The 8334-nt window shown below is 44.2% G+C and overlaps 1 pseudogene; it reads right to left on the bottom strand.

The window, feature by feature from the left end:
• LOC119335195 overlaps positions 1-4510 on the bottom strand; it is a 10916-nt pseudogene extending 6406 nt beyond the window's left edge.
• Between the last annotated feature and the right edge of the window lie 3824 nt (positions 4511-8334).

The following is an 8334-nucleotide window of genomic DNA, read 5'->3' as shown; positions in this document are numbered from 1 at the left end:
GCTCTGTGTGTCCATCTTTAGATGATTTGATTTGCATCCTAGAATCAATTCATTTGCAATCCATTTGATGTTTTGAATTCATTTGCACAATTGGATCGAGAACAATTGCCACCAAAAAAACCTTGAGTGCTGCCTATGAATTGTCTCCTATGAAGAGGATGTAGCATCTCCACTTAATTCCCCCCCCCCCCACGCTCAATTTTTCTAACTGTATATATGTGCTGTGTGTACCCCTAGCCATTAAAAAACTAGTTGTTAATTTCATTCGCTGCAGTCTCTCTTAAGTTAGCTCCCAGCTCTCACTTTCGTTTACTTGAATGTTTAGGGTGGTGGATGAACGAGACGAATGCATTGCGCTCCTAAGAAGATTCTGAACTGCCGAGGCTACCCAACTAGCTGCGAGTAGACAAGCGAGGCATGGCTTGGTTACTGACTGCGGTTACTAGTAAGAACCTTTTACATCCTGGTATAGCTCCAAGTGTACATTCACCATGGTTACTGCCTGTGTATAAACCAGTTTTCAATGTACTAGTGACATGTTTTAGCAATTAAAGTTGCAGTTTCTATAACTGAAATGCTACAAAAATAGGGGCCAAAGTGGCAGATTGTTTCTTTTTGAGGGGCAAAGTGGCAGATTAGTTGGTACTGTAGTAAGTTTCTTATGTTGGTGTGGCGCACTCAGTCATGTTTCTTTGCACTAGAATTTTTAAAAAACACATGATTTTTTTAGGGGTGGTTGTCTGAACTGAATTGCTTAGAACTTTCCTATCTAAACAAGAGTTGCCATTTTTCAGTATAATATGAGATTTCTGTGATGAGTAGTCGGATCATTCCTACAGACTTTTATTCTTTGATTTGAAAATTTTAGCTCACATAGTACAACAGTTGGTGTTGTAGCTGAGCACCTTTCTTTTTCTTCAGTACAACCACATGTTTTTTCTTTAGCTCTCAAACTGCAGCTTACATGGTTGTGCTTTCTTAGCTCTTAGCTTTCTCACTTCTTAAAATCCAGCTCAAATCGTTGTGAAATTTATCCTAGATAGACATTCAGTATTGTTCTGTCTAGTTCTACTCGGACAAGTTTCTCAGTTTCATTGATCCTCTCTTTTTCAGCGCGAGCGCCGACGCAGCGGGGCGGGGCTTGCTCGGCCCGTTCAGGCTACTCGTGCTGGTCGACGACGGCCTGTTGGAGCAGACCGCTGTCTACTTCTACCTGGTCAAGGGTGGGGACGGGAAGCTCAACACTCACTTCTGCCAAGACGCCTTTAGGTATGCACACATCGATCTTAAATCTGCACGCGCTTCTAATTACAGTGTACTGCACCATGTTGTTTCAGTATTTTTGATGTAATAACATCTTTTCTTGTGGGATGGAGGGAGTGGCATCTATCTATCTTACCTTGCTGAGAAACTACTTGCCATCTCAAATCATGTTTGTCATGTCATTGAAGGCGAACATTCTCGTCAAGGCCGTTTATGGCAGCTTCGTCCCTGTACTTGATGGAGAAAATCTGTAAGTGAGAATACGTTTCTTCAAGTAAATTCAGAAGCGTCAGTCGACATATTAAGATTGATTGGTCTTTGACTCATCAGTTATTGATTTGATTTTGTCCTGGCGGGGCGCTACTAGGCCAAGCAGAACAGGAAGAATGTCATGCCGGCCCGCATCATCAAGCACACCATGGAGATCATACACCTACTCACCGACGCCAACCCCATATTCCCTTCTCTCCTTCCTTGAGATAACTTGTATTATATGATGTCAGTTTAATGGATGAGAGTAGCAGTAGGATCGTATTTTTCTTCAGCTGCTGTCAATTGTCACTGTTTGTTGTTCCTTCAGATAGCTAGTATGAACTGGTTGCTTGCTTCTGTACCATGCTATCTATGGGTTATTACTTATTAGTATTGTTTATCCCGACCATGAGCTTGAATGGTGTAGGAGTACAACAACACCAGGTTAATTTGTAGAAGTGAGGTTACTGAATTTTTTGTATGCCATGGTACAATAATAATTCGAATGGTAGCCAGTTGACACGAGCTGTTTGGCCCAATTCCTGGTCTCTATTAGGGGGTACAATTTATTACTTTCTGTATAGATTTGTTAGCAATGGATGAACTGATCAGGGAAACAGTTCTGAGCTGATCTGAAGTTCTGAATTGGTCCAGCACATCTGAATTTGGAGTGCTTTCTGTACTGCAGTCAGTGCCTTAGCGCTATATGTTAGTGCCAGGCTGTTCGGCAGTTTTCTGCTTCTCTGCTGGTAGCTTAATTATAAGAATACAATTCTCACTAAATGTACTTTGCATTCTTACTGTATCTACTGTTTCCACAATCATTCTTGTACCAACAAAGATGAACTTGGGGAGGTGACCGAAGCAAGCGGTCATCATGGACATGAACTCACAACAACAATCAAGTTGAATATGTGGTTTTATGCTATGCTTGGATGAATATCTCCATGAATGCAACGGTTGGAATGGATCAAACCAAGGCTCTGTTTTGGGAGAGAATTGAGAGTACTACAAAAACTCCTTGGAGGTATAATCAAGCCATGTGCAAGGGTCTCTTGGGCATCTTCGGGGCACCATTCATGACCAATGTAACCGATGGTCCCGTTGCATCAATTAAGTGAATCATGCACCACCGAGCGGTATGCATGTCACGGAGTATGGCCCATACATCCAAAAAAACTTTTCAAGCATGGGAACAAGAATTCGGCCACAAGACGTTCGCGTTGCATCATTGCTATAAAGAGCTTTGGAAATACCGGTAGTGGATTGAAAGAGTTGCGGAGACCACTCCAAAGAGATCAAGGTTGAGCATATCCGTTGAGGAGGACGACGAGGTGGATGAAGAGGCCAACAATAGACTTGAAGGGAACCAAATTACAAAACAAGAGAAAGAAGAGGAATGCATACGGTAGCAAATACAAAAAATAATTTGTTGGCATGGTTGAGGCCAAGAAGGTGTTGGCGGCTGAACACGGACAAGAGAAGATGACGAAGTGGAGTGAGCTCAAGATGTTGGAGGATGAGAAATGGAAGACCAAGTTGGCGTCTGAAGAGAGAAAATTGGAGGCGGAGGATCATGCTACCATGTTCATGAATCCAACCATAATGAATGAAACCGCAAGAAAATATTGGGAGCACACTCGTGGGGAGATTTTGACCCGGATGGCCTAAAGCGGTAGGGAGTATAAGACAAAAATACTGTTGATTACCGGAGCAATTGAAGAGATCTCCAAGCTTGCCGTTGATTGTGGATCCACTAGAGAATTCATCAAGGTAACCGTTGGTAAAGTTCCTGTCCAACTGTGCAAGCTCCTTCTCCCACCACTCCCCTGGCACGACAAGAGCAACTCAGTTAAGAAACTCTCCTACATAGAACATGCCCATATCTTAAACGATCATCAAATGCATGTTGATATTATTCAATCATTCGCGGACAATCGAACCTATGATAATTGGGATCTCCATGTGAGGCTTAGGAAACGGATAGGAGCCTGTGCCGTCTCTGGGCCGTATTACCAAAGCGCCGTGCACGGTTGCCCGGAGGAAGGCATCATGAGCATGCCACCACAGGGTGCCTACCTGCCCGGCGACGTCGAACTGGTAGGTGAAGTTGTGGTTGGGCTGGATGGGGCGTTGTGTGATCATCGGTACCCCGTCGTTCCAACAATTTAGCAGCTGCAACACTCCATGCCTTTTGTATATTAAGGATTAGAGGTGGTCAGAATATAACACACACACACACACACACACACACACACACACACACACACACACACACACACACACACACACACACCTTTTGCATGCGAAGATGAAACGAACAAATCTCAGACACAAAATATTAGTGGTACGGAATTGATTTGAAATAAATAAAGAAAGAAAGAAAGAAAGAATCACCTACCAATGGATTGTAATGTTGTAGGGCGACCTGTTGATAACATGAATGGTCACCGAGTCTCCCTCAGTGGCCTCTATAGTCGGTCCCGGAAGCTGCCCGTTCACAACTGTGACCAGCATCTCGTTGCACAAGTACGTCATATTTACCTGGCTGACCTGCTCGATTGGTTTTCATACGAATGCCAACAATATTGCCAAAATTAACACTTGAGCTGCAAAGAAAATCAGTACCAGGGGGTCCTCATGCTTACCAGGAACGTGTGCTCGACATTTGCTGCGGCTGCAGACACTATGGCCATGGCGGAGAGGATCAAGATGGGGCCAGCTGCTGCCATGGGGGAGCTCCGGCGCTTCACCGCTTTCAGTTGCCGCTGTCTACTTGTATGTAGTGTGTATAGGCTCACGAATATATCGCAGTGCACACAAGGCAGCGTCATCAGGAAGCAGCATACTCTTGTAATAAAATAAATCAAACATGATCCGTGCTGATCCCGTGTGGTAGACGCATGGTAGCTCTTGGCAGACACTAGGAGGAGGAAGACGAGGGCGATGCGTGACCACATTGGCACCGTCGGCGGTGAGATTTGGGGAGGGAAGGGAGAAGCAGAGGGGACAGCGACACGCTGGCCTGCTCCCCGCGAAACAACATCTATTCAATCATAGCAGGTTGCAGAATCTAGGTGCTAGACTCGCAGGAAAATGAATTAATGAATTGATTTGAAATCGACATTAGAGGAACACGATCAGGTCAGACAAAATAACGCAGTTTACAGAGGGAGCAGTTCAATTTGCATGCATATGGCCAAACGAGGCGGTTCATTTGCTAAACCAATAAGGGAAACTACCCACGAGTGCTACATTTTATCTAGAAAAACTCTGTACATGAGCACTTCAATTGTATTCCTGTTTATAACTCAAAAAAAAAAGATCAACGGAAAATTTGTACTTCAGAAGATCAAGCTAAGAGTTGCATGTTGCATTGATCGTGCATCAAGCTATAGCATTGCATCACTATCAATCAAAACAATATTCTTGAAAAATGGTCTATCAAATTTAAACACAATCAGATTACCAAATAATTGGGATGGCCCAGCAGGGGACATACATCACATGGACCCAAAGAAACGCATGCAAGGGAGTACTGCCACCAACACACGGTGCCGGACAGCCCGCTCACGGACGTGCCGAGTGCTGCCCCTCGTCATGTGTGGTACAACTCAATAAACGAGGGCCATGATTTCTTTCTGACTTTCAATCAAAATAAAACACATGCCATCTTACCATGTTGGTTGAGATTTACACTATGTTCATCAGTGGCATTAGTACGATCGTGTCAGTCGGCAACACACGGTGCCGGGCCAGCCTGCTTGCGGATGTGTCGAGTGCTGATTGCAGTGGCTGCCGCTCGTCATGTCTGCTACAACTCAATAAACAAGGGCAATGATTTCTTTCCAACTTTCAAACGAAATAGAAATACTGATCACGTTAGTGGAGATTTATAGTTTTACACTATGTTCATCATTGGCCTTAGTACGACGGTGTCAGTCAGCAACACAGGGTGCTAGGCCAGCCTGCTCGCGGATGTGTCAAGTGTTCATTGGAGTGGCTGCCGTTCTTCATGTCTGGTACAACTCAATAAATGAGGGCGATGATTTATTTCCGACTTTCAAGCAAAATAAACAGCTGCCGTCTGATCACGCTGGTTCAGATTTACACTATGTTCATCAGTGGCCTTGGTACGACCGTGTCAGCCATCAGCACACGGTGCGAGGCCATCCTTGTTGCGGACATGTCGAGTGCTGATTGCAGTAGCTGCCGCTCATCATGTCTGTTATATCCCAATAAATGAGGGCGGTGATTTCTCTCTGAATATCAAGCGAAACAAAACACTTGCTATCTCAATAAATGAGGGCGATGAACCCTTTTCTTCTGAAACACTTTCCGTCTGATCATGTTTATCATAGGAAGAAATAATGTCATAATTGTCTTCGAAACCCTAACTTACCACTTCATCGAGATACTTTTTCTGTTTGGAAGATTTGCAACATTATAATGCTTGCACTACTTTCTTGTTATTTGATCATTCTCTTAGTAGGTATTATTGGTTAGATCGATTGTGCTCCCATTTCTCGTAGCCCGCTCCATGTGTGACTATCTCAGCCTGCCCCATATTCTCCTTTCCTTACTAAAAGAAGGGTTTCACTAAATAAACTAAAGCAAAAGTCTGCATCTAAACTTTCAACATTGCTAGAGAGCTTGATTCACTACCTTTCACCCTGGGACACCTGACCGTACCACTAACGAAATTTAGTGTGTTCCTGCAAATGTTCGCAGATAGTCATCTTCCTGGGTCTTGCTAGTACTGATTCATCTCAAAATATAAGACATTATTGTAGTCTAAACTAGCGTACAAAAACGATATATATTTTGAGACAGAGGTAGTACATTTTTGTGTGTGTCACCCGTCATACTCCCTCCGTCCGAAAAATCTTGTCCCTTAAATGGATGTATCTAGCACCAAATTAGTGCTAGATAGATCCATTTGAAGGACAAGTTTGGGACAAGTTTTTTTGGACGAAGAGAGTACATGGATCTGTGATATCCGACATTGCATAAACATCTTTTTAGAACCGGGATCAATCAAAGTAAACACAAATAATTTACACACTTATAGGGAGAGCCCACCAGGGGGCACACGTCACATGGGACGAGCTGGGCATGCATCAAGAAACAGCCCACCAGGGGGCACACGTCACATGGGACGAGCTGGGCATGCATGAAGAAACACATACCTTAGAACGGCTGTGGCAGCAGCACACGCCGTAGGCCCGACAAGCTCGCGGATGTGTCGAGCGCTGATCAGAGTGGTTGTTGTTCATCATGTCTAGTGCAACCCGGCCGAGTCATGAGGACGATGACCCCTTTCAGTCATGCACAAGAAATAAGAAGGCATGCCATTTGAGCATGTCTATTGTAGGAAGATATAACGTCAACATTATCTTCAGTACCATAATTTATCATTTTGTTAAAATACTTCTTTATTTGTGGTACATTTGCAACTTTAGATTGCTTGCACTACTTGCTTGTTATTTGATCATTGTTTTAATAAATATTAATTGTTTGATTGATTGCCCTCACATTTCTCATCATCCGCTTCATGTACGACTATCTCAGTGTTTTGCCCTCGACCCATGTTGTCCGCTCCATGTTCTCCTTTCCCTACTAAATGAAGTTTGACTCAAAATGAATGCTAAAACAAAAGTAGACATCTTAATTTTGGTTGTTTCGAGTGAGCTTCGTTCACTACCTTTCACCGTGGGACTGCTGTTGACCGTCCTACTCCAACAAATTCTATGGTGTTTCTAGTATGTTTTTGTGCGTGTCTTGTTTCCTTTGATGATTAATAGAGGCACATTAGTTTTTTAGAGAATGTAATTGCACATCACCACGGTCAACACATGGAGGCTATCACATCTGACATTGCGTCGGGAACAATCCTTTTTTTTCTGAACCGAGATCAACCCAAACACCAACACTTTACATAGGTAGCCCACCTCGTGGCACACATCACATGGGCTCCGTGAAAAAACACATCCAATAGGGATTAGGTGCAAGGTCTTAGTACGGCCGTGGTAGCAAGACGCGGCGTGGGCCCGACGTGCTCATGGACGTGTCAAGCCCTTATCGGAGATGTGGATGGGAGCATGGTAGAGATGGCCTTCACCCACGCGAACCTGCTCATCCTCATGGTGTGGTGTGTGAGCTCCAACTTCCACAACCTTTAGACCGACATGGACTCATGGCACGTACGGTCGCGTAGGTTTTCCTACCTGTGTGATCAGTTTTACCCGAAGCTCTTCACCGAAGCGTTTCCTATTGTCGACATTGCCGCAAGAGCCTGTGATGCCGTGGAACTTTCCTAGGACTTCTAGAATTAGCAACTAATTTGTGTTCTTGTAGTAGCACTAGTCATTTGTTGCATGAAACTAAATTACTCCCTGCAATCTATATTAATTATCGCAGACTTGTCTCGCTCTATAGCCGCGGATCTTCTCTCAGAAATGGTGGTGGCAATCAGGAGCGAACTATTGATGTCCATCGTCAAAAGCAGTAGCCACTGGACTTGGTTCCCTTTCGCTCTCCGGATGCATACCAGTGCAACGAAATGCAGTGCGTAGGCAACCACTTTACGCACCGTCCAAAGCAATCAACTTTGGATCCAGTTGTTCGATCAGTTTATGTCCTCGGATACCATCGCATCCCGTCGTAATGCAATGCATGCAAGGAACAGACATCACGCTGTTGGAGCCAGTCTGTTAATAAGATTTAGACGGAGCGTGCAGAGCAATAATCGTACTGAAGAATCTGAGAATGCGAGCGCACACATGCATCATGTTGGCTTCGTCCCGTTGGTTCACACAC

The sequence above is a fragment of the Triticum dicoccoides genome, chromosome 7B (genome assembly GCF_002162155.2).
Source record: "Triticum dicoccoides isolate Atlit2015 ecotype Zavitan chromosome 7B, WEW_v2.0, whole genome shotgun sequence".
Lineage (NCBI taxonomy): Eukaryota > Viridiplantae > Streptophyta > Magnoliopsida > Poales > Poaceae > Triticum > Triticum dicoccoides.
This window is presented reverse-complemented; position numbering and strand designations above follow the sequence as displayed.